Here is a 23,855-nt window from a genome sequence, read left to right on the forward strand (position 1 = left end):
TTGATGTGTACTTTTAAAGTTCGCGTGAAATCAAAATCTGCAGTGTCTATTTTAATAGCTCACAATGTTATTCTTAAAGTGAATAATTATTCTGTGTTAATCTGAAAAAACAGAAAAAAAATCTGATTTTGTAAATCTTCAAACAAAGTCTGAACATTTGCTTTCTCATTTGAAGCTGTGGTCATTCTGTTGAAGACAACTGGAGGGCTTCCATAGTAATTGTATATCAGCGTTCTTAACCACAACCTCTCCTACCATTAGTTTGCTGTGAGGGACTGGTTCACAATAAAAGCCTGGCCCCCTACTTAATATTCCATTACGGTTGGAAATACATCAACATATTAAAATAACAGACTCTACAACCTCCGGTTTACAGTGACTTTAAGAATGACTAAACAGTGTAATTTATTTTTTCCTATAACTATTATTTTTGTGAAGCAGAGGGAAATCCCACCCATACTCCAATCTAATCTAAGATCTCTAACTGCCTGAGATCTTTGATTGATTTTGTTGCATCCCATAACCATTTCACATCTGGTCTGTACATACAAATTGCTTGTTGTCGTATTGCATTATGTATGGTTGGGACATGATGAACCTATCCTGGAGGCCCCTAATGAATACACATTTTAGATTCCCAAATTTATGTTAAGAAGCTCTTTACTTTTGGGCTGATTCTATTATCCCCCACTCTATTGTCTTCATATTTGGAATAAATATTTTCAAAACGTGTCTTTTCCATTGTCTGGCACCTGTTTGGACCCCATATTTCTGTTGAGCCGGCAGCCGGCTTCACCTGCTTCTTGATCTAAATCCAAATTCATGTGGTGTCATCCAGCAGACAGATCTTTTCCATCTCTGAAACACTCTATTCAGTACTCTAGTCAACAGAGCCTCTGTTTCCAGCACTCCTGCCCATCTGGGCCACACGAAAAATGGTGCCAAAATAGAAGATTGACGACACGTGTCCTGCCAGAGACGCCCCTCTCATCTTTTTCCAGAAGATGCATGTGTTTGCGCAGCGACAATGAAATCAAATGGCATCTTTGATCTAATTTAGATCCCAGGTAAAATGAGTTGCATATTGTGATGTGATTTGGGCAAACTCTAATTCAGAGGAACACAATAAAAGGATTTGTCCCAAATATGCAGTGAGAAGTTTTCCAGCTAACACAGAACATTCCCACAACTTTAAGTAATGTTCTTCAAAGTGATTAAAAACACAAACATTTACATTATCTATTCATAAATTCATCAATATCAGCAATTATCATTCTTATCTCAAGAGTGAAAATATCAGAAGTCAAATCAAGTCACCTTACTTTCTGTAGTACTTTATACAATTTAGAGTAGATTGTTTAAAAGCAGATTTCAGAGATCAAAAAACAAAAAGGTAGTCAGGTACAGGTTCAATTTAGACAATACTCTGATTAAGAGTCTACCATGTAAACATCAATTTTTTATTAATTTAATCCGATTAAGGTCATAAACAAACAAAAATGGAATTAAGACATATAGGGCCCTATCATATACCCGGCGCAATGTGGCACAAGGCGCGACGCAATAGTCTTTTGGTAGTTTCAGCTTGGCGCAAGAGTCGTTTTGAGGCGTTGCGCTACGCTGCTTAAATAGCAAATGCATTAGCGCTCATATGTGCGCCCATAGGCGTTCTGGTCTAAAAAGAAAGGCGTTCTGAGGCGCACTGCTGGCGCGTTGCTATTTTGAGAAACTAAAATAGATTTTTCATTAGACCAAAACAAACCTGGTCTAAACTCCAGCGCAGAGTTGCGCCTCGCTTACACACTGCTTAATACGCACAAGAGACCAGGCAAATGTCTTTACATATGAAAAAATTTTTATATTACGGATATATATATATAGGATATAATAAGAATAGATATAGGATATAAATATAAAGGATTAAAATATTACAACACATTATTTTCTAGCCTACATAAATATGAAAAATCACTGCTTTTATGTCTTCTTCATCTCGGGAGGCTTTTTCAGTTCATTCATAACAATTTGCTTTTGTATAATGTTAATATTATTAGCAGTATTATTTATTATATCTATATTTATATTTGTTTTATTAAAAACAAGCTTAGATTTGCCCACCTGTCAGGTTTTAGAACATATGGGGCACAGCATGTGTTTTAGAATATAACTCAGGTTTTTTAGCACACTTCGTTATTGTTGTTCATTTATTTGTTTGCTGGAAATTAGAACTGAATTTAGAAATAGTTTTGAAACGAATATTTGCGCTTAACAAACGCAATTAATTATTTATAGACTAATTGATGTCTGTGCGTGAAGGTTTCCCTATCAAGAGCGAAAGTGAAAGTAGATATTTTATCTCTCATTCTCACGCAGTAGATGCTCTGTTTAACAGTTTTATGTAAAAAAAAAAAAAACTGTTGCTCAGATTTTCCACTTAGACTTACTTTACGTCCTGTAAATAGCAAATGCGCTTATGGCACGATGCAGCTGGCTCTTAAAGGCAATGGGAGATAAGGCTCTAACTGGTTTATTCTCAAAAGACACCTATAACTCATTTAGTAAATAAACTCAATCCTTTTAAACCATGCGCTATGGTGCAAAGCGGATTTTCCCGTCCTTAAATTAGCAAAAATGCATTCTGACACGCTCTAAAAGCGTTTGCGCCCTGCGTTTTGCGCTCTGTGCATGGAACGTCAAAATAGAGCCCATAGAGTATGTCGATGTTAGTTGCATTATTGAAGTGCACAACAGACATGTAAACACCCTAATCAAACTATTATCTTTGTGTAGGATTTTTGCCGTATTTTGCAACTGAATAGACTGTACACACACAGCTGTTTGACACTATTATCTGCACTTACTAAGTCACAACAGACAACAGAAACCTGCATTGTGAAATGCAGAGGTTTTTTCCCATTTGGCATTCGGTTTCAAATTACATTAAATCAACACTCTTCCAGCAGTTCATTCTTGCATCAAATATTTAGTTTGTTACAATGAACATGCATGAAACGTACCTAAATGAAAGTAAAAGTGCCAAATTGAAGTTAAAGTCGACAAATTGAATCACTCAAAATTACTCTGGAGGTAAATGTGGATAGCATAGTGACACGATGTTGATCATATTATGTGCTATAACATGTAAAATGGGACCATGAAAGGAACATTCCTCATGTAAACACCTTATTCGGTAACAATTCATTTTATTGGTTGGTTTCTGTATAAGTAGACTGTGGTTATTATCTGTTGATACTGTTTCTTTAACAGACATTTGACTGAAACTTTGCAAGTACAAGTTTTATTTAACTGTATGACAATTCATTCAACATTAACATAGCCAGGCAACAATATCAAGGAACCAAACACCAGTTGACAGATTATAAAACCTAGTTTGAGAACAGGGTGGGTTTAGTCAGAAGTAAATTACTGATATTCCATGGCCTTGAGTACAGTCAGCGTTCTTTATTTTTATAGGTGGATGTCTCAATCAGTCCTGACATGATGAATTCAGGCTGGCCAGAAGGATATGTGTAGTGCAGGGGTTTTCAACCTGTGGGGTGCGCCACACCTGGGGGGCAGCAGCACCTGTTAAGGGGAGCACAAGGACCTGCAGTGTACACTAGTGTAATAATGAGGACATTCAATAATTTTTTGTCATCTACTAGGGATCAATCTGACTATCAAGTAGCCATTAGAGCAGAGTTGTTAAAAAACATGAAAAAAAAATAATAATAAAAAATAAATAAATAAAAATAAATAAAACATCGACATGGAATACACTGAGTTTTGTACATATGTACCTGCCAGTTTGGCATCAGCGTTGTCATGGGAATGACTCCCTCACTGCAATCACCACTCCTTATGTGCTAATCAAGGACAGCTGCTGCCCATTGGAAGAGAGCTATTATTTTCTTTTCTTTTTTTCTTTTTTTTTTTGATTGGTCAACAAGGTCAACATGTCAAAATGCCCCAAACTACCTGGTGCACTGTGGAGTCAAAAAAGAAAAGAAGAGGAAGAAAAATGCGACAAAGACTGGGTAATGTAATGATAAAGATGATTATTTTGCTGTATTCAAGCGATGATTAAACGCCATTAACAATTAGCATGACACATATCAGTCAACCCTCCTGTTTTTTGCCCGCTATCATGTTTAATATTACCATATTTCCCCCGTATGTTTAATCTTTATTTGAAAAATGAAAGTACCATTAATACAGAGCCGATCTCAAATGTGATAGAATTGCAAGAGCTGTTCAAGGGAATTGTGCTTTCTCTTTATTTTGGCTTGAAAGCACGTTAAAATGTATATAAAAATGTCTGCATTCTCTTTCTTTCCATTAAAGCTTTATTATAGATCTGTGCATTCTTAAATTGACACCTCTGCTATCAAACAAAACACAATGAGAGACTCATTTGCTGCTCTTCACAAAACAATTTATTGATTAAATAATTGATTAAAGTAACTTTAATCAATATGCAAATACAATAAAAAGTGAAGTACATGTTAGCTTTATTTAATTTCTGTATAGGCTATTTTAATAGGCTAAACAGAAATAGTTTAATTATTAATTAAATAGTCTATTAAAATAGGCTATTTAGTTTCTTATGACTATATGTAAACTAGCAGTGGAATTTACTGCAATGTGACGGGGCGCCACCTGAAATCTTGCCCAGGGCGCCAAATAGGTTAGGGCCTGGCCTGAGGATTTAGAACAACACACACTATAATGAAAGCAGCCCTCTTTGTCAAGAGCAGGCTTGTACCCTTAAGACAACCTAGAGTTATTCAGAAACATGGCACTTCACAAATTGATTATGAAATTCATACATAGATCAGGTAGAATGTCCAAGAGATGGCACAAACAAAATCATTGGATGAGGAAGTAAGACAGGAAAGACAGCTATGTACACTCACCGGCCACTTTATTAGGTTCACCTGTCCAATTGCTTGTTAAGGCAAAGTTCATATCAGCTAATCCCATCGCAGCAACTCAATGCATTAAGGGATGTACACATGGTCAAGATGATCTGATGCAGTTCATATCGAGCATCAATATAGGGAAGAAAGGTGTTTTACATGACTTTGAATGTGGCATGGTTGTTGGTGCCAGTCAGGCTGGTCTGAGTATTTCTGAAACTTTTGATCTCTTGGTATTTAAGAAAATATCCAGTGAGCGGCAATTCACTGAGAACTAAGAACAGGAAACTGAGGCTACAATTTGCAAAGGCTCACCAAAATTGGACAATAGAAGATTGGTAAAACATTGCCTAGTCTGATGAGTCTCGATTTCTGCTGCGACGTTCGGATAGTAGGGCTAGAATGTGACTTCAACAACATGAAAACATGGATTTGTCCTGCCTTGTATCAACGGTTTAGGCTGGTGCTGGTCATGTAATGGTGTGGGGGACATTTTCTCAGCACACTTTGGGCCCATTATTTGCAATTAAGCATCATGTCAATGCCACAGCCTACCTGAGTATTGTTGCTGACATCTTCAAATGGCTACTTCCAGCAGGAAAATGCACCATGTCAAAAAGCATGAATCATCTTACACTGAAAAAATTATTCAAAGATGATTCCTTGGATTTACTCAATTTCTTTATGTTAAGAGGTTGTAAACAATTTATTTGGGCTGAATTTAAACAAACAAATTAGGTTGAACATTTCTAAACTTAATTTGTTTGTTTAAATTCAACACAAACAAATTGTTTGCAACAGTTCTGCATGCAACACTTGTTTCAGTGTAGACTGGTTTCTTGAACATGCCAATAAGTTCATTGTATTCAAATAGCCTCCACAGTCACGAAATTTTAATCCAATAGAGCACCTTCGGCATGTGGTGGAAAGTGAGATTCACATCATGGATGTGCAGCCGACAAATCTGCAGCAACTGTGTGATGCTACAATGTCAATGTGGACTAAAATCTCAGAGGAATATTTCCAGTACCTTGTTGAATCTATGCCACAAAGGATTAAAGCAGTTCTGAAGACAAAATGGGGTCCAATCCAGTACTAGTAAGGTGACCTATTAAAGTTAAGAGTCTGTGCAAACACTGTCTGAAATCTTCTAAAAAAAGAGGCATTTTTTTCTATTTTGCAGAAGTCAGATGCAAATAGCTGTGTAATAAGTTCAGTCAGAGGATACATTTGTGTGCATATGAGCTTACAAAACGGTGTAATAAATTTGTAGGAAAGATGATTTTTAAATAAATTGGAGCAAAATAAAACTGTCTGAATTTGAAAACACTTTTGTGTTGTCCACTCTGACTCTACAGCTTGCCATGACAACCATTTACAGCATTTTTTTAAACAATTGTGGAACGAACTGATGCTAAACAGGATTTCTCAACACTTTTAAGTAACATTTTTTTTACAGACACCCTACTGTTTTAGAAACACTTTTTTGTATTAGCAGAGTTGTTTGTTAGAATGTGAATTAATAAGGTGAATCAAAGGGGCTTATCATTGTCACCCAAGTGTGCCGCAAGCCTGCGTTTGAGTGAAGGTCTCGGCCGTTAGATCGCCCCCTGGGGGCTGGCTGCAGTACAAGTCATAAAGCCCGCCTCCTCCGAGTTAAAGAAGGAGACTTGAGCCCAAATAAAAAAAATTATTACACTTGCAATAAAATGTCCCGAAAGCTGGTTCTGGTCGATTAAGGCATTTTTCATTTTTGTAAACAGTTTGTTTTTAGCAGTAATTTGATGCTGGGCGTGTCATCGTGATTGACAGCTGTGATTGACAGTTTCTCAAAGCAGCTATTATTATTCGATTTCTGTGTTATTTTACCATGACAAAATGAGTTCAGCAGTAAACTACAGTTTCTGACATACATGATCCTGGTGGAACACTGTTTATTCGCTAAGGTCAGGGCTTTTTTCGGGCTATATTAGTTTGCTGATACACGCCTAACCACCCAGATAGCAAAATACACTCAAGCCAGTTCCAGCTAGATTCTCGCCTGCCGGAGACTTACCCCTCAGAGCTCAGACTGACTACCTCTGCTGGACCTACTCCGGATGCCTGAACTCACTGCCCGATTCCAGCCAGAGTCAATCGAGCCAGATGCGAGCCGGAATCAGCCCGTGACGCCGTGAGTAGGATATGTGCACTGCGGCCTGGAGCTGGCGCGATTAAATATATAAAACCTTCATATTTGTTAACGTTATTACATCCATTTGTGTTGATATGACAGCAAACGCATGCTGAGAAGTTCGGGGGGCGTGGTTGATTTTACATAAAGCGTTTGGTTGGAAGCTCGACTCCGCTCATTTTCGCGGCTCCTCCTCTGGCTCCATCAGACAATCCTTCTGCGCATGTCAAGGCTCCAATTTCAGCAGTCTTTTGCGACAGTTTGTGCCCGTCAAGCAAGCGTTTTGCCCTCAAGGCGTTCAATGGGAAAAGGGGCTGTCGCGTCGTCCATATTTTTTACAGTCATTGTTGTCACCACACAACAGGGCCTTATTACTTGTCTGAAAGGGCTCCATGCTCCATCCTTCTTTGACATTCACAGCGTACAAAGCTGGCTGTCAAGTCTGCAAATCACTTTCACTGGAATCTGTCCTGGGAGAGGACATTTAAGGATATTTACAGAATACTAAATTATGAAGAACAACATGATTTATGTTTGCGTTTGTGACCAGTTATATCTGTCAATTCTGGCCTGTGGTTTCAACAACCCAGTTAAGGTTGCATAACTATAAGTGCACTAAAAGTAGCTACATCGGTCATTCATTTTTAATGTAATGGGGCAGTGTCGCGTAATTCAACATCTGGCAACCTGGTATACTTCTTCACAGGCGACAAAAAGGTGATGTATTAAAGTTCAAAAAGTATATGTAAATGGATTCACTTTGTAAAGCAAAAGGTGACTTGAGACCATTAATCATTCAAAAAGGTCAGCAGCAAATGGTGAGACAACATGCAATGAGCAATAAGAGCACTTCTGAACCTCAGACTGCTTGCATTAAAAGGTACAATCACACCATTAGACTAGAAAAGATCTTTTCCATCTCCATAATTCTAAAATAACTCACAAAATTAACCTATATCTAACAAATAAGATGAGTTAGAGAAAACTAACAAATGTTTTTTGCTACTGTCTAGTTCACAGGTCAAGAAAATGAAGCTGTCAAACACTTATTTATGAACATGGAGGTCTAGATGCTTGACTGTGGCCAATCATGTGTGAGTGGGTATGCTGCATTACTTTATAATAGGAAAAACTAACGAGAGTGATTACTCACCTCATTTCTAAACCAGCCTGTACAGCCTTCCAACATTTCAGAATGATTTTTTTCCCCCCACTGTACCCGAAGTGATATATTTCTTATTATAGATTTCAGTGCAGATGCGCAGTATGTTAACTGAAAGTAGTGATACCACCAGTTGAGCTTGCAGTATGTGTTGCCTAGTTACATTAATTGTCTTACAGATTATGTTTTTATGGGCTTATTGGTTTTATTACACATGATTTTGTAACAAAAAGTTTGACAGACTGGTTTCTCGCTGGGCCGACATACTTTTTGGGCCAGGCTGATCATCTTCTTATGATCTGATCGGCTCATAAAACGCATTGCCTTCACACCGGCTGTCTGCTTTTTACTTTTCATCTGCACGAAGGCCCACGGCAACTTCCCTCCAAGCTATTTCCTTAACAAGCGATTCTTAATTTTACAAATTATACATATCTTAAAGAACTGTATGCTTCTCAACCTCTAAGTGTTACTCATGTCTTTTCAAGTACACTATGTCAGAAGACAATCGCCTGTGATATCATGTAATTTTGTTTTTGACTGTCAGCATGATTTAGGCCTATAGTTCTAATAATATTTATACAATATAGCTATAATTATATTTATACATGATCAAACTAGCGTGCAATCTAAGCAAAACTGCAACTATTTTTTTTTTTTTACATTTGGTTTTGTAGTTTGGGCCCAAACAAATGTTTGTGGCATTTTCTAATCATTTAAGTTAATTTGATTGACTATATAAAATGTTTTGATGTTTCACTGTTAAACGTTTTAATATGTTAATGTCATGACTGTCAGTGACCACCTGAGGGCGCTGTAGTTCAATAGACACTGAGTGGAACTACAGCGCCCAAAAAGACTACATTTCCATACATTCTTTCGCGCACACACCCGGTCTGTCATCTACACTGATTTACAACCACAGCTGTCTCCAATCCCCGTTGATTACCTGGACTATATATTCAGCCATTCCACCTCTGTTTGATAGTTGGTCGTTGTCATTCCTTTTGGTATGTTTCCTGATTCCAGTTTATAGCCTGTTCTTGTGCTAAAGTCTAGTTCTAGTTTAGTCTGTTTGAGTTCCTAGTTAGTTTGTTTATTTTGTTACTTTGTTACTTTGATTTTTGGATTTTTGGATTTTTGTCACTGTTGCTGCACTCTCACATTAAAAGATCTGCACATGGATTCTTCACCCATTTTTGTACTTGTTTTGATCACCCTAACGTGACAGTTAAGGGTCTCTGATACATTACTTTTGTTATTGTTAATAAACATTAACCGTGTGTTTCAGCAGGCAGTTTTTGTTATTTCTATATTATTTATGTTTTGTTCATTATTTCATAAAGGCTTCCTTAAAACACACAGGCACACACAAGATGGACTTCCAGTGTGGAGGAATGGCCAGAAAATGGCTGGTAGGAAAGGTCACAGAACATGCGTAAGCAACATCTCGCTGGCAAAGGGAGGTTCGGTGGAAGAGCCAACCTGTTGAAAGACAAGCCACATCATAGAGCTGGGTGGTGGCCAGCAGTAGGATCCAGAATGCTGGATCTGCTGTCGAAGTAAAGGGGGTGCCTGACTGATGACCCTCTTTAACCATCAACCCTCATATAGAATATATACCCAACTGGTGCTGAAGAAAGAAAGAAGGGGGAAATTATGCCACTGGCACACAGTTGGTGTTGGCAGGCCTGGCGCTACGGGATGCTACAGGAGGCATTGCTCCCTCAGAAAGAATTTGTGCACCCCCATGGTTTTCTTAAAGTATTTTTCACTAAAAACTGAAAATTCTTTCTGTCAGTAATTATGAACTCTCCCGTCATTCCAACCTTCAGAACACAATTAGGAATTTTATAACATGTAATATCGATTAAATTATCAAGATTGTGAGATTAAACCTAGGCATATATTCCAGAGATCTGGTCCCCATGTCAGGTCAGAGTGAGCTCGTATATAGCCTTTAAAATACACACGCAGAGGCAAACTTAACTCACACAGGAGAAAACTGAAGTAGTGGATGACATGAGACGAGCAGCCTAATTCATTAAGTTTTGGTTAACCAATTCTTTAAATACAACTCTCTTGAGCTCAAAAAGGGGGAAAAAAAAAAGCAGAAGAATTTTGCCGTTAAATAAATTTCAGCAAAAATGCAACTGACAGTCATTTTCACATTCGTTTTTCAGTAAGGGGATATGTAGCCTGATAAAACATGTTCACTGCACAGTCCCATGGTAATCTACACTACAATTAATATATTAGTTTATTATATTCATTATTGTTATTAATATTATTAAAATTAAGCTAAAATTGACAAAATGCAAATCTTTTTTTATTTTCATGTTTGCTTTCATTTTGACATGGCTAAAGTGCACTTTTACAGATGTGTAAAGAAACATCCCATTATGAAGCAGCAGTCAAGGTAGGACACTTAAAAATATATCTTTTGCGTTTAAAATGATCGGCCTGCGAAGTCAAGTTTACAGTTCTAAATGAAATAGGTATAGTGCGTGAGTAAGTGGATTTGCCGTGGATCCACCTCTCACATGCAAGCAGGTAGGCTGAATGATAATCTTTAAAAAATATATATTTTAGGCTATACTGCTATTTGCTCATGCAAAATTAAACACCAAAAAATATATTGTAAGCCTATTTTAAGAGCTAAAATACAGTTAGCAAATCGATTTTGTTTTGACTTGTAGCTCATGGCCCAACAAAATGAAAATAACCTGAAAACAAGGTATTAAAATAGGCTTAATAAATAAATAAAATGACGGGTAGGACAAATAATGATTTTTAATGGCGTTTTTACAAATGGCAACTTGGACAATATCACGGAAAACACCCCACTGATGATAGCATAACATAAGTGAAGTTTGTTTATAAACTAATTTCGAGAGGATCACGTGCTTATGATTTATCACGGCTGGTCTCGTATTAGCTAATCATTATCTTCCAATCATATGAGCCTTAAGCTACTATAAAGAACCGCAGTTTCCAGTCCACATTATCTTCGTTTGGAAGACCGCTCCGCACTAAACTGCGCTCCAGCGACCCTTTACAAACAGCAAGCAAGCTAACGAACAACCATATCTCAGAACAACAACAACAACAACAACAGCAACAGCAACAACAATAACGACAAACATCTTCATCTTCTTCATCATCTGCTCTCCATCGTCTCCTCTCTCAATCATCCGGCACTTTCTCAAACAATTCTACATCATGAACAACGATCAGCAAAACAACCAACAAAACAACACCGCACAAGATAACCCGGAGACAATCACATCTTCTCCCGCAACTCAACCTCCCACAGCACCGCCAGGATCTCAACCAGAGCCCGAGGCCATCATGAGAGGCCGACGCATAACTCGCTCCATTTCAAATCAACTTCTCCGCCGCAGATCTCCAGCTCCAACCACTACAAGAAACCAAAATACTTCACCTACCTCGTCCTATGTATCAGCCACCTCATCAGTCCATCCACCGAAGAGAATCACAGTCTTAGAAATCAGGAAACTGCTCGCCGAACTCGGCATTCACGCTCCCAGATCGCTCAATAAACCGGAACTTCTCAAGCTCTACAATAATGCAACTTCGGACTCCCATCATTCAGCAAGCCCTCCTGCCAGACCAGCCATACAAAGTGCACGATTTACTCCATATTCACAAGCCTCACGCCCGATCCAAGGAAAAAGAAAATCCAAACAAAAACACACAGCAAGCCACTCCCCCGCAAGAACGCAACTCCAGGAAACCCGGCCGCTCCTGATGACGTCACGCCCGCTCGAAGACTCCATTCAAGGAAACCCTGCCTCCCATCCCCTTCCTCTTTCCTATTCAACCCCTTTTTCCTGGCCTCCTGCTCCATCTAGCTCTCTTATCACTCCTCATTTTACTTCTACCTCTAATGCTCCTCCTCATTGTCTTTCTGCAGCTCCTCTTGCCCCTGCTCAAAACCAAACTTTACCCTTTTCTGTCCAACCATCTACCTCTGCTCTCAATCCATCCAACCTGAATTTTTCATCTCAAAATCCTCCTGCTAATATGCCTCCTTTTTCTTCCTCCTTTCCCACTGCTCATTCAAGCACTGACCCTGCTCATATTTTCTCCCTCCCTAATCCAGTTTCCTCTTCACGCCCCCCGTTCACCCTGTCTTCTGCCACACCCCTCCCTCCGCCAAGTAATGCGCTAGCACTGGAACCTCCACCCATCTCTAACTCAGCACGCAACCAGATCCTTTCAGGTGCCGACATAGATCTCATTTCACTCCTCTCACCGATTGCACCTCCCGCGGCAGAGCGCCAGGTCGATTGTGGCGAATTCTCAGTCTCTCTCAAACCATCAGCCAGTAATCAGTCCCGTATACTAACATTAGCAGAATTTTCCATTGCCTTCTCTAGATTTACAGATATAATATGCTCTGCGTTCCCCCATAGGAGACGCGAGTTAAATGACTATATGGCTATTATCGCCGAGCTCGCGCTCTCCTATGGGGGCACACACTTCTACACCTACCACAAACTTTTCTCCGCCAAATGTGCTCTGCGAGTGACCCAGTGGAATCAGTGTCCTTACTGGGGGGCTTTGGACACTGAGCTCCACAACAGGGTATTTTTAGGATGCCGCAATCTGACCTGTGCGGTCTGCCGCTCCAGCCTGCACCCCACTACCTCCTGTCCTCTAATCACCCCCTCCTCTGATCAAGCTAAACCACCTATCAAATCCACCAGCTACGTTCCTCAACCACCCAGCCTCAACATCCCTTCTCTTCTGTCTGCCTCCCTCAAACCCTCTCTCCCGAATCGTGACATCTGCATGAATTTTAATATCAGCAGATGCAATAGGATGCCTTGCAGATATCTTCATTTATGCTCCTACTGTGGTGGTGCCCATGCCAAAATCATATGCCAAGTTCTCAGGGCAAACAATAAAAAATAAAAAAATTACTTGTCGACTCCTGTGAATATTTCTAACCTTGCTGCAGAACTATGCTCTCACCCTGATACTAACTTCTCTGATTTTCTCATTTCAGGTCTAACTCACGGATTCCACCCAGGTGTCTCAGCTCTCCCTTCTCACAACCTCTTTTGTCCCAATTTGCAGTCGGCCATCACTGAACCAGAAACTGTCGATTATCTTATTAAAAAAGAAATCGACAATGACTTTATGATTGGACCATTCAAAGCCCCTCCATTTAACATATCACGCATTAGCCCCATAGGAGTCGCAACTCGAAAATTTTCAGACAAAAAGCGACTAATAATTGATCTTTCGGCCCCCCACAATTCTATTTTTCCTAGCATTAACAGCACCATCCCTTTAGACGAATATTCGCTCAACTATCATGACATTGAGCAAGCAATCACCCTCATCAAAACAGCCGGTCGCAACGCCTGGCTAGCCAAAGTAGACATTTCATCTGCCTTTAAAATCATGCCAATTCACCCAGATTTTTGGCATCTTTTTGGCATACATTGGCGTTCCCAATTTTATTTTGCAGTTCGACTAACTTTCGGATGCAAAAGTAGTCCAAAAATTTTCGACATGATGTCAGAAGCCCTATGCTGGATTTTGTCCAATAACTACAAAATCCCTCACCTCATCCACCTCCTAGACGATTTTCTCATAATCTCCCCCCCTTCCTCACCTCCAGCTAAGCACCTAGCGATCACCCAACAGGTTTTCGCTAATCTAGGAATCCCTCTCGCAGAGGAAAAAACCTCAGGTCCCAGTACTTCAATCGAATTTCTGGGCATTAACTTAGACTCGCAGAAATTCCAAGCATCCCTCCCTAAAGAGAAAATTGACCGAATCATTTCTCTATCTCAAATATTCCTAGAAAAACAATCATGCACTAAACGTGAACTCTTATCTATTCTCGGCCATCTCAATTTTGCTATGCGCATAATTCCCCAAGGCCGCCCATTCATTTCTCACCTCCTCCAACTCTCCACCACAGTCCATGGTTTAGAGGAAATAATCATTCTCTCTAAACCCAGTCGCGAAGAACTTAGCTTATGGATCTCCTTCCTTAAGCAATGGAACGGATGTTCCTTCTTCTACAGCGACTTAGTAGCATCCCCCATTGACATTAATTTATTCACAGATGCTGCCCCGTCAGTTGGATTCGGAGGCTACTATAATGGGCATTGGTTCGCTGCCCCATGGCCAGCCCAATTGACTTCCATTCCAAAAGATCAAAGCTCTTCAGCTCTCTTTGAACTCTACCCAATAGTGGCAGCTGCCATCCTTTGGGGAGATGAATGGTCCACATCTAGCATACTAGTCCATTGTGATAACCAAGCTACCGTTCATTGCATCAATAAAGGGCGTTCCCACTCCTCTTCAATTATGCCATTGCTAAGACGCCTCACTTAGATATCTGCTCAAAAACAATTTATCATGACTGCTGAATATGTGCCTGGTTGCAAAAACCAAATTGCTGACTCTCTCTCTCGTTTTTCTTTCCAGAAATTCTGGCTATTGGCCCCGGAGGCGGACCCTCAACCAACACCTGTCCCTCCTTATTCAGAAATGATATTGCCATAAACCATCCCCTCTACAGTTTACACCAAACCTCCATATCTTTCATCCTACAAGCGGTAGCCCCCAGGACCCTAGATTCTTATCTCACAGCTTGGAACTCATTCAAACATTTTCACACCCTCCACCACCTTCAGTTCCCCGATTTTTCCCTCCTCTCCATTACCTCCTTTATAGCCCACCTGCACACGGTTAAACACATACAAGCAAGTTCAATCAAAAGCTATCTCAGTGGGATCCAATTTTTTCACAAATTAATTCACGGGTCCCTCTCAGATACCATCAACAATTCGCAAACCTCCCTCCTCATTAAAGGTATTCAAAAAGCCCACCCCACCACCCCCGATTACAGACAACCCATCACACTCAAAATCCTCTGCTCTTGCATCCATACCCTACGCAAAGGTTACATTTCCACCCACACAGCCCGCACTCTAGATGCCATGTTTACCCTAGCCTTCTTCGGCTTTCTCAGATGCTCCGAATTAACAGTTGCATCCAAATTTAATCCATCACTCCACCCCACCGTGTCTGATCTAACTTTGCAAGATAAGGAAACAATTTCTTTCCTTATCAAACAAAGCAAAACTGATCAACTCCACAAAGGACACCTCATTTACATTTTCAACATACCTTCCCCCACTCACCCCTTCCAGACTCTCCTAGCATTTCTAAATCTAAGGAAAACCCAAGAAGCTGACCCTCTAGCCCCACTGTTTACTGATGACGCTAACCGTCCAGCAACTCGCTTCTGGTTCCAAAAACACCTTAAAGAAGTGCTCCGCCTCTCAGGTTTTTCCCCTGAGCCATTTTCCAGCCACTCATTCAGGATTGGCGCCGCCACCACAGCAGCCTTCAACGGGCTCTCCCAGCATCAGATCCAAACCCTAGGTCGTTGGTCCTCTGAAGCTTTCAAATCCTACATCCGCCTTAGTAAATACCACCTCAAAGAAGCCCAACGGGCTCTAACCAACCCCTAAGCCATTCCGGCTCTGACTCTCGCAAGAGTCCAATAGAGCCTCGATTCTCGCAAGAATCATCCAAGCCAAATCCATGCTTAAGTTTGTTCTCGCATGCATTTATGCGTATAATTACTTATACTTGTTCCCTCCATCCAGCTTCCCAACCTTTCATTCTTCTAGCACTATTGCCCACTTTACCTTTTGGTTTCAAGTTCCTTTCTTTCTCCTACATTTTTACTAATTCTCCTTTTCTCTTCTACATTCTACTTGTAATATCTCTCTGCTCCCACTCAGACTCCATCCCCAAACTCCGACCCCCGCAGGGGTCCCTGTGAGCCCCAACTCCCGCAGGAGTTACCCCCCCTCTGGCCCTTACAGCCCCACCCACACCCAACCATTTCCCACAAACACGACTTAGCCCCGTTCATGACTCTCAAGATCCCCCCTTTAGCATTTCCTCGACCACTTCCCTAGTCGCTCCTCCCATAAGCGATCACTCCCTCTCCCCTTCCTGCTAATCACCACTCATATTACCCCCTTCTTATTTGTTTCCCTTACATTCAACCCAAACTCCCCACCCCAAACCATTTCTTTCCTCCCTGACCCCCGCAGGGGTCCCCTTCATGCTCCAACTCCTCCAGAGTCCCCCCTCCCTTACGTATCAGCCCTGGTTGCACCCACCACTCCTTTTCCTCCACCCAAACTGTCTCTCCAAGAGAGACAAGCCAGCCCCCTGCTTCCAATCCCTGCCAAAACACAGCTTATGCCTCCCATTTAGAATAACTGGACTACCAACCTCTCAGCCCTTCTTCAGCACCCATTCACATTAAACCCCTCCCGAGCCCTCCCTGCTAAGTTCCTGCAGGAACCTTACCCTTACCATCTTGCTATTATGTCCAGTTCCCTCACATAGATCCCCTTACACTTCTTAGTCTACATTCACAAACCCCCACAAGAACCTCACCTACCTCTACATCCAGCAGCCCGATATAGCTCCATTATTCATTTAATTTTCTTTTGCTTTTTGGGGGGTTTTTCTTAAATATGCGGCTGCTGTCCCGAGCGATTATTTAATGCAATTTGGGGAGTTCTGAGATCCACCGAGCTCAGGCTCCCCTCCAGCTCTGCGAACGGGGGGGAGCCCCGGGCTCGAGGATCCCTTGAGCTCGGGGCTCTCTCCCGGGACAGCATGCCAAACAAGCTTTGATAGATCATTGGCTAAGTGTGAACTCTTGAAGTGAAGTTTGTTTATAAACTAATTTCGAGAGGATCACGTGCTTATGATTTATCACGGCTGGTCTCGTATTAGCTAATCATTATCTTCCAATCATATGAGCCTTAAGCTACTATAAAGAACCGCAGTTTCCAGTCCACATTATCTTCGTTTGGAAGAAACCCCCCTTCCTCCCCATTCTCCTCCTTGACATTTGATTGGGCGGCACGGTGGCCCAGTGGTTAGCACTGAGAGCCTCACAGCAAGAACACCACTGGCCTAGTTTCGCCTAGCCGGTGGGAGTTTCTGTGAGGAGTTTGTATGTTCTCCCCGTGTTCGCGTGGGTTTTCCCCGGGCTCTCCGGTTTCCTCCCACCATCTAAAGACATACATCACGCTCAAGAACCACGCATGCTCTAGCCCCTTCTCAGATGTTCCCTTAGCTATCGCAGTCGGGGAGTTCTGAGATCCACCGAGCTCAGGCTCCCCTCCAGCTCTGCGAACGGGGGGGAGCCCCGGGCTCGAGGATCCCTTGAGCTCGGGGCTCTCTCCCGGGACAGCATGCCAAACAAGCTTTGATAGATCATTGGCTAAGTGTGAACTCTTGAAATCATTATTTTTAATTTTGAACTGATGAAAAATCTTGTATAGCCTATTGAGTTGCATGTTACCCCAACATTTAACAAATTTTCACAGTAATAACTGTAAATTTAGGTATCTTTGATATTTTTCTGGCTACACTGAGCCTTAAAATGTAAATAAATATGTTTTACATGACATTAGAGTGTTACACTTAACTATTTCCTAACACTGATGTTTGTTGGGTAATAGGCTTCATGAAGCATGATGACTCGGTTTTGCTGATTTCACTGTATTTATTTATCGGTTATGCCAGTATGACCGCCATAGGAAATGAATGGGTATCCAGGCTTTATTCATTCATCAGACGGAAAACATCCTCACAAACACTACTTCAACTCACTCACTTCAGACTGAACAATGTCTTTTGCAGGTACACTTCTCTTTTATGAGCTTATGTGCCAATTCTTCAGCCTGATCTCACAAGGAAACGTAACTATTTTATGTTTTGTCAGTTTAATGGCTAATTCATACAGGTTCAGTCGTACAAAGATTTTTAATAAGAGGCGTGGCACCCAACCCCACCCCTAAACCCAATCGTCATCATTGGGGATAAGCAAATTGTACAAAAAATGTATGAATGAGATCATGCAATTTCATATGGATTAGCTACTAAACCAATAGGTTATGAATTGCTATGAAAGTGTTGGATCCTCCAATGTAAATCAACTTCCTGATAAAACAGTGTATCATATCTTTACACAGACTAGACAGGTGTGTTATGTGAATCCATCTGTGTGTGTCATTCTTTCTTTCTTTCTTTCTTTCTTTCTTTCTTTCTTTTTTTTCTTTCTTTTTTTATGCTAGCAGGAGCACTTTTAGCTTAGCAACAATTATTTTATGATATTAGACCGTTATCATCTCATTAAAAAATGACCAAAGTATAACTAGAGCTAGATTTGTGTCAATGTTCACCATATATACCCACAGTCACTGTTCCCAATATTAGTACACTTAAAGAACTGAAAATTTGATCACTCAAAACACAGGAAAGGATAGCATTTTGTTTGTGCTTGATAAATCATTCAGATGGATTACAATGTCAATTTCTTTGATCAGATCCTGTGATAGTTATTTTAGTGAGCTGTCTATTAGTAATGAAAAAGCATTTTGATTTCTGTCATCTATTGTTAATTTTGTGATATATTTTTAGCGTCTATTTTTATTTTCACAGCAGTTATTTAATGTTTAATTCTGTAAATTTATGTTAAACACTACTTTGAGCTGGATGATATTGCAAAAAGAAATTAGCATGATATCATGTTTCATATAACTTGGTATCGATAATTATTAAACATTTTTTTACAATGCAATTAATTAATTACTTGTTGCATTATAGTTTGTTAATTAAGATATTAATTATTACATTAGTTTATTCCCAATGTAACCATCATGGTTTCATAAGCTGTTGATAGATATGCATAAGGAGTTTAAAAGTAGTTAAAGAATGGGTTAATAATGATGTGTTATATATTTAGTGTGATTACACTTAATAACAATAGAAACGTGTTCTTTCAACATCAACAAGAGTTCATGAGTAGTTAAGGATGAGTCAATAATGAAGTGGTGTGGCCCTCCAAGTAAAGTCATGACAAAATTACACATTAACAACTCATGAGTCCATGTTGTTTACATTTAGCTAAAACTTAACAACATTTACTAACAAGTGATTAAAGTAGCCGTTATTTAAAGTAAACGTTATTTACTCACAGCATACTTTCTTATGATATGATGTACCATAACAAGCTATTTACATTTTATTTTATTTATTTTAATGGCCATTGTTTTCTGACTGATGCTATGAGATTTTGAACATAACACAATGGGTAGAGAATATATACATATTACAAAACCTTGTTTATGGATCAGGGTGAGGACTCTCTTTCCCATGGAACAAGCCACAGTCTTTCTGAAACCAATTTTCTTATTTTCATCATCGAATGTTATTTTTTTAGACACTTTTTGAAGGGAAAAAAGTCACTATATATATATGAGTCAATGATAATGATACATTAAACCTCAAACTCTGTAAACAAAACTAAATATCATAATCAAATCTGATCTTTTAAGTAAAAAAAACAAACAAACAACCATCTTTATTTAGATAAATATTGCAACATTATAAATTGTGAAGTTGAATGACTATATTACCCATATGCTAAAAAATCTGTTAGATGTGGTGCAAGTGGCTGGGATGCACAAGAAAAGTAACCAAAAAGCCACTCTGGCGACATTCTTACTTCCTTTTTCATTCACAATCTCTCCTATGTGTGCGTCATGCAAGTCGCACACTTCCATTGGAAACAACAAACTTATACCCTAAGCTTATTGGCATTCCGTCCAAGGTGCACGCTCAGCAGTCACATTTTAATAAAACTATAGCCTTCATGCTAAACTTTTTTATCATTAATGGCAAAGTTGTTGGGTCAGTAAATATTGAGAGCCCAGCCCAAATTGTTTCAAAGAAGCTTATTAAATTGCAATTACCATAAATTGTCACATTTAAGCCTGAAGTCTACTAAACACTGCCTTAACACCAAAAAAGCTATTAAGTTTTTTTGAATAAATGTCATATATCTAGCTGTTTTTTAAAGCATTATGAATCTGCCAGCTGATAATGGTTTTACACTAAATCTGAAATCTACCTGTTACATCTATTTTTAACTCTGGAACAAGGATCAGTAGTTAAATGTGCCAAGGGACACAAAAAAGATATTGTGTTTTATGATAATGTTATCTCTTATTTAATGTTCAGCACTTTAGACAGAGGAATCTTTAGAAGTCTCAGAGGTCTGGCTGATACTTCATGCCATCTGCTTGGGTTTTCACAAAGCTGTTTACCTCACTTTAATTCTGGTTGCTTTCAAGCTTCATTTTCAGAGCTTTTCAGAAGCTTACAGAAGGTGTCTGGGTTTTAAGTTTGCTGAAGGTATAAAATTAGCCCTCCGGGGCAGTAATGACATTCAGATGAGGCAGGTGGCTAATACTGGCAAATTATCAATTCATTTACTGCTGACATACTCCTGTACTAACACATCTAAAACCTTGGAATAAGTACAGAAAATAATAATAGTAATAAAAAACTATTTGGATTTGAGTGGGCCAAAAAATAAAAATAAAAACTATTTAGAACTCTTAAAGGTCCTGTGAGGTGCTTTAAAATTTACATTTACATTTTAAACCACTTTTTTTTTTTTTTTTTTTTTTTTTTTTTTACTTAAAACTAACAGACTGGCACTAACATCTAAAGATTTTAATCTTAATTTCATGAGACCTTTAAGGATAACTTATCAAACATTGTGTGCACATCATCAGTCTTCTAAAGGTCTTCTAAAAACCTAGTTTATTCCCTGGCTCCTTGCACTTTTGGAGTCAACATACTGTTATGTGCCAAAAAAAAAAAAAAAAAAAGAATATAAAGGGAAAGTCCATTTATTTCAATAATTTGTTTTAAAGAGTAAAAGTTGTGTGTTATATCAGTTCACTACACACAAAGCAAGAGAATGGCATGCACAAACCAGTGGGAAAACTTAATTCGATACGGCACTTCCCTATTGCCGACCGCCATAACAGACAAAGAGCTGCTCAGATGATCTAAACTCTGAGTGCGGTCCGGATAATACGCAAGTCGCGAACTGGACAATAAAGAAAGGGCTGGGTCTGCCTCCTCTGAGGGCAACGCTTGCAAAAATTGCTCCAGGTCACCGACCCTCTAATCGATATCAACTCGACCAGCAGAGCTGTCTTTAGGGACAGAAAGATACTGAGTCGAGGATCGAAGGGATCTGACGCGGCTCGTGTAACGAGGGGGAGATCCTAAGAGGGCATGAGAGGGGCGGGGTGGATTAATTCGCCTAGCGCCCCTGAGGAACCGGATGATGAGATTATGCGTTCCCACGGTGCAGCCAGCCACCGCGTCATGAGAGCGGAGATGGCAGCCATGTAACCTTGAGTGTGGAGGGCGACAGCCTGCTCTCCAGCTTCTCTCGGTAAAGAAAGCACAACGCTGATCTGGCATTTACGGGGGTCTTCTCTGCGAGAGACGCACCATTCAGTGAATAGACTTCACTTCAGGGCATTGGCGTGCTCGGGGTGGGGGCTCTAGCCCGAGTGACGGTATTAGCCACCGCAATCGGAAGTTACCTAAGTCTTCCTCGCGTCTAAGGACCTCCAAAGATCGGCGAGGGTGCCAGATGGTGCCCTGTCCCTTAGAGAGTAGGTGCTCTCTCGAAGGGATCTGCCAGGGGAGGGCCATCACGAGGAGGGAGAGCTCTGACATCCAGGTCCGGTTGAGCCAAAGGGGCGCAACCAGCAACCTGTTCCTCGTCCTCCCTGACCTTGCACAGTAACTGCGCGAGCAGGCTCACTGGGTGAAACGCGTATTGCGCATGCCCCGAGGCCAGCTGTAAGCCAGTGCATCCGTGCCGAGAGCACTCGGTCAGGAAAAGAACAACTGGCAATGAGCGATCTCGGGGGAAGCAACAGATTGATATGGGCTTCCCCGAATCGCGCCCATATCAGCTGAACAGACTCAGGGTGGAGTCTCCATTCTCCAGGACGCAAGGCTGCCATGAGAGCGCATCGGCTGCACGGTTGAGCTTGCCTGAATATGAATGGCGTGCAGCGATTTCAGCTGTGGATGACTCCAGAGCAGCAAACAGCGGGCGAGCTGAGACATGCGGCGAGAGCGCATACCCCCATAGGGTTGATATACGCCGCCGCCGCCACACTGTCCGTCCTGAACAGCACGTGTTGCCGCTCCAGCACCGGAAAAAAATGGTGGAGAGCGAGGAACACTGCCAACAGCTCCAGACGATATGCCAATGCAACTGGATACCTTTCCACAGGTCCGCAGCCGCATGCCCGCAATGCACAGCCCCCCAGCCCATGTTGGAAGCGTCTGTTGAAACGACAACAAGACTGGACGCCTGTCCTAGAGACACTCAGGCCTGTAGGAACGAGGGGTCGCTCCAAGGGCTGAGGGCGCGGCAACACAACGCAGTAACACAGACTCGGTGTGCGCGCGTGCCATGCACGTCTGGGGACTCGATCGTGAAGCCAGTGCTGAAGTGGTCTCATATAGAGTAATCCAAGCGGCATGAAGCGGCTGCGGATGCCATATGCCCCAGGAGCCTCTGAAATAGTTTCAGTGGGACCACTATTTTACTGTCAACTCTCTCAGACAGTACAGCATCAGCTGAGCGCGCTCTCCGGAGAGGCGCGCTGCCATGGTGACCGAGTCCAGCTCCAGCCCGAGAGAAGAGATCCTCTGCACAGGGGGCAAGTTTGCTCTTTTCTCAGTTGACCTGAAACCCCAACAGGTGGAAGTGCCGGAGCACTTTGTCTCTGTGCATAATCAATTGCTCAGAGAGAGGGCAAAAATCAGCCAGTCGTCAAGAAAATTGAGTATGCGGATGCCCACGAGCCGAAGGGGCACTAAGGCACCCTCCGCGGGCTTGGTGAGGACCCGCGGAGACAGAGAGAGCCCGAAGGGGAGGGCTTTGTATTGCCAAGTTCGACCTTCAAACGCAAACCGCAGAAACTGACAGTGGCGAGGAAGAGTGGAGACATGGAAATACGCGTCCATCAGGTCTAATGCTGCAGACCAACCCAGAGGACGAATGCACCAGAGGATGCGCTTCTGCGTGAGCATTCTGAACGGCAGCTTGTGCAGACAGCGGTTCAAAACTCACAGATCTAGGATTGGCCGTGACCCACCGCTCTGTTCGGGCACGATGAAGTGTGGGCTGTATAACCCGCTCTCCATCTCGGTTGGAGGGAGCGGCTCGATTGCATCCTTCGCCAGGAAACAGCAATCTTCTCTCGCAAGAAAGGGGCCGACAGGGGGCTGACATTGGTGAATACACACCCGTGACTTGGGGGGCTGTTTCGCGAACTGAATCGCATAGCCGAGTCTGATTGTGCGTATGAGCCACCGCGAAGAGCTGGCCCGCGCTAACCAGGCAGGCAGAGCTCTCGCTAATGGACTCATCGCTACAATAGCTGACGTACCAGCAGTGGGGCAGCGCGGAGTGGGTGTGGTTATCCGGGAAGCGCGCGGGTCCCACGGAAAAGCTGGAGGTGAGATATTTGCTCTCACTCCGTACCTGAGCTCCGGAGGGGAGGCTCGAGGGGTGGGAGAAAGGAAACCGTCCTCCCAGCGCTCGTGAGCCTCTGGCGAAACGCACCGAACCTGCAAGCTAGAAAGCATAGCGTCCCAGACTGGCAGATTTCGGGCTGTC

Source organism: Danio rerio, chromosome 5 (genome assembly GCF_052040795.2).
Source record: "Danio rerio strain M-AB ecotype USA chromosome 5, GRCz13ab, whole genome shotgun sequence".
Taxonomy (NCBI): domain Eukaryota; kingdom Metazoa; phylum Chordata; class Actinopteri; order Cypriniformes; family Danionidae; genus Danio; species Danio rerio.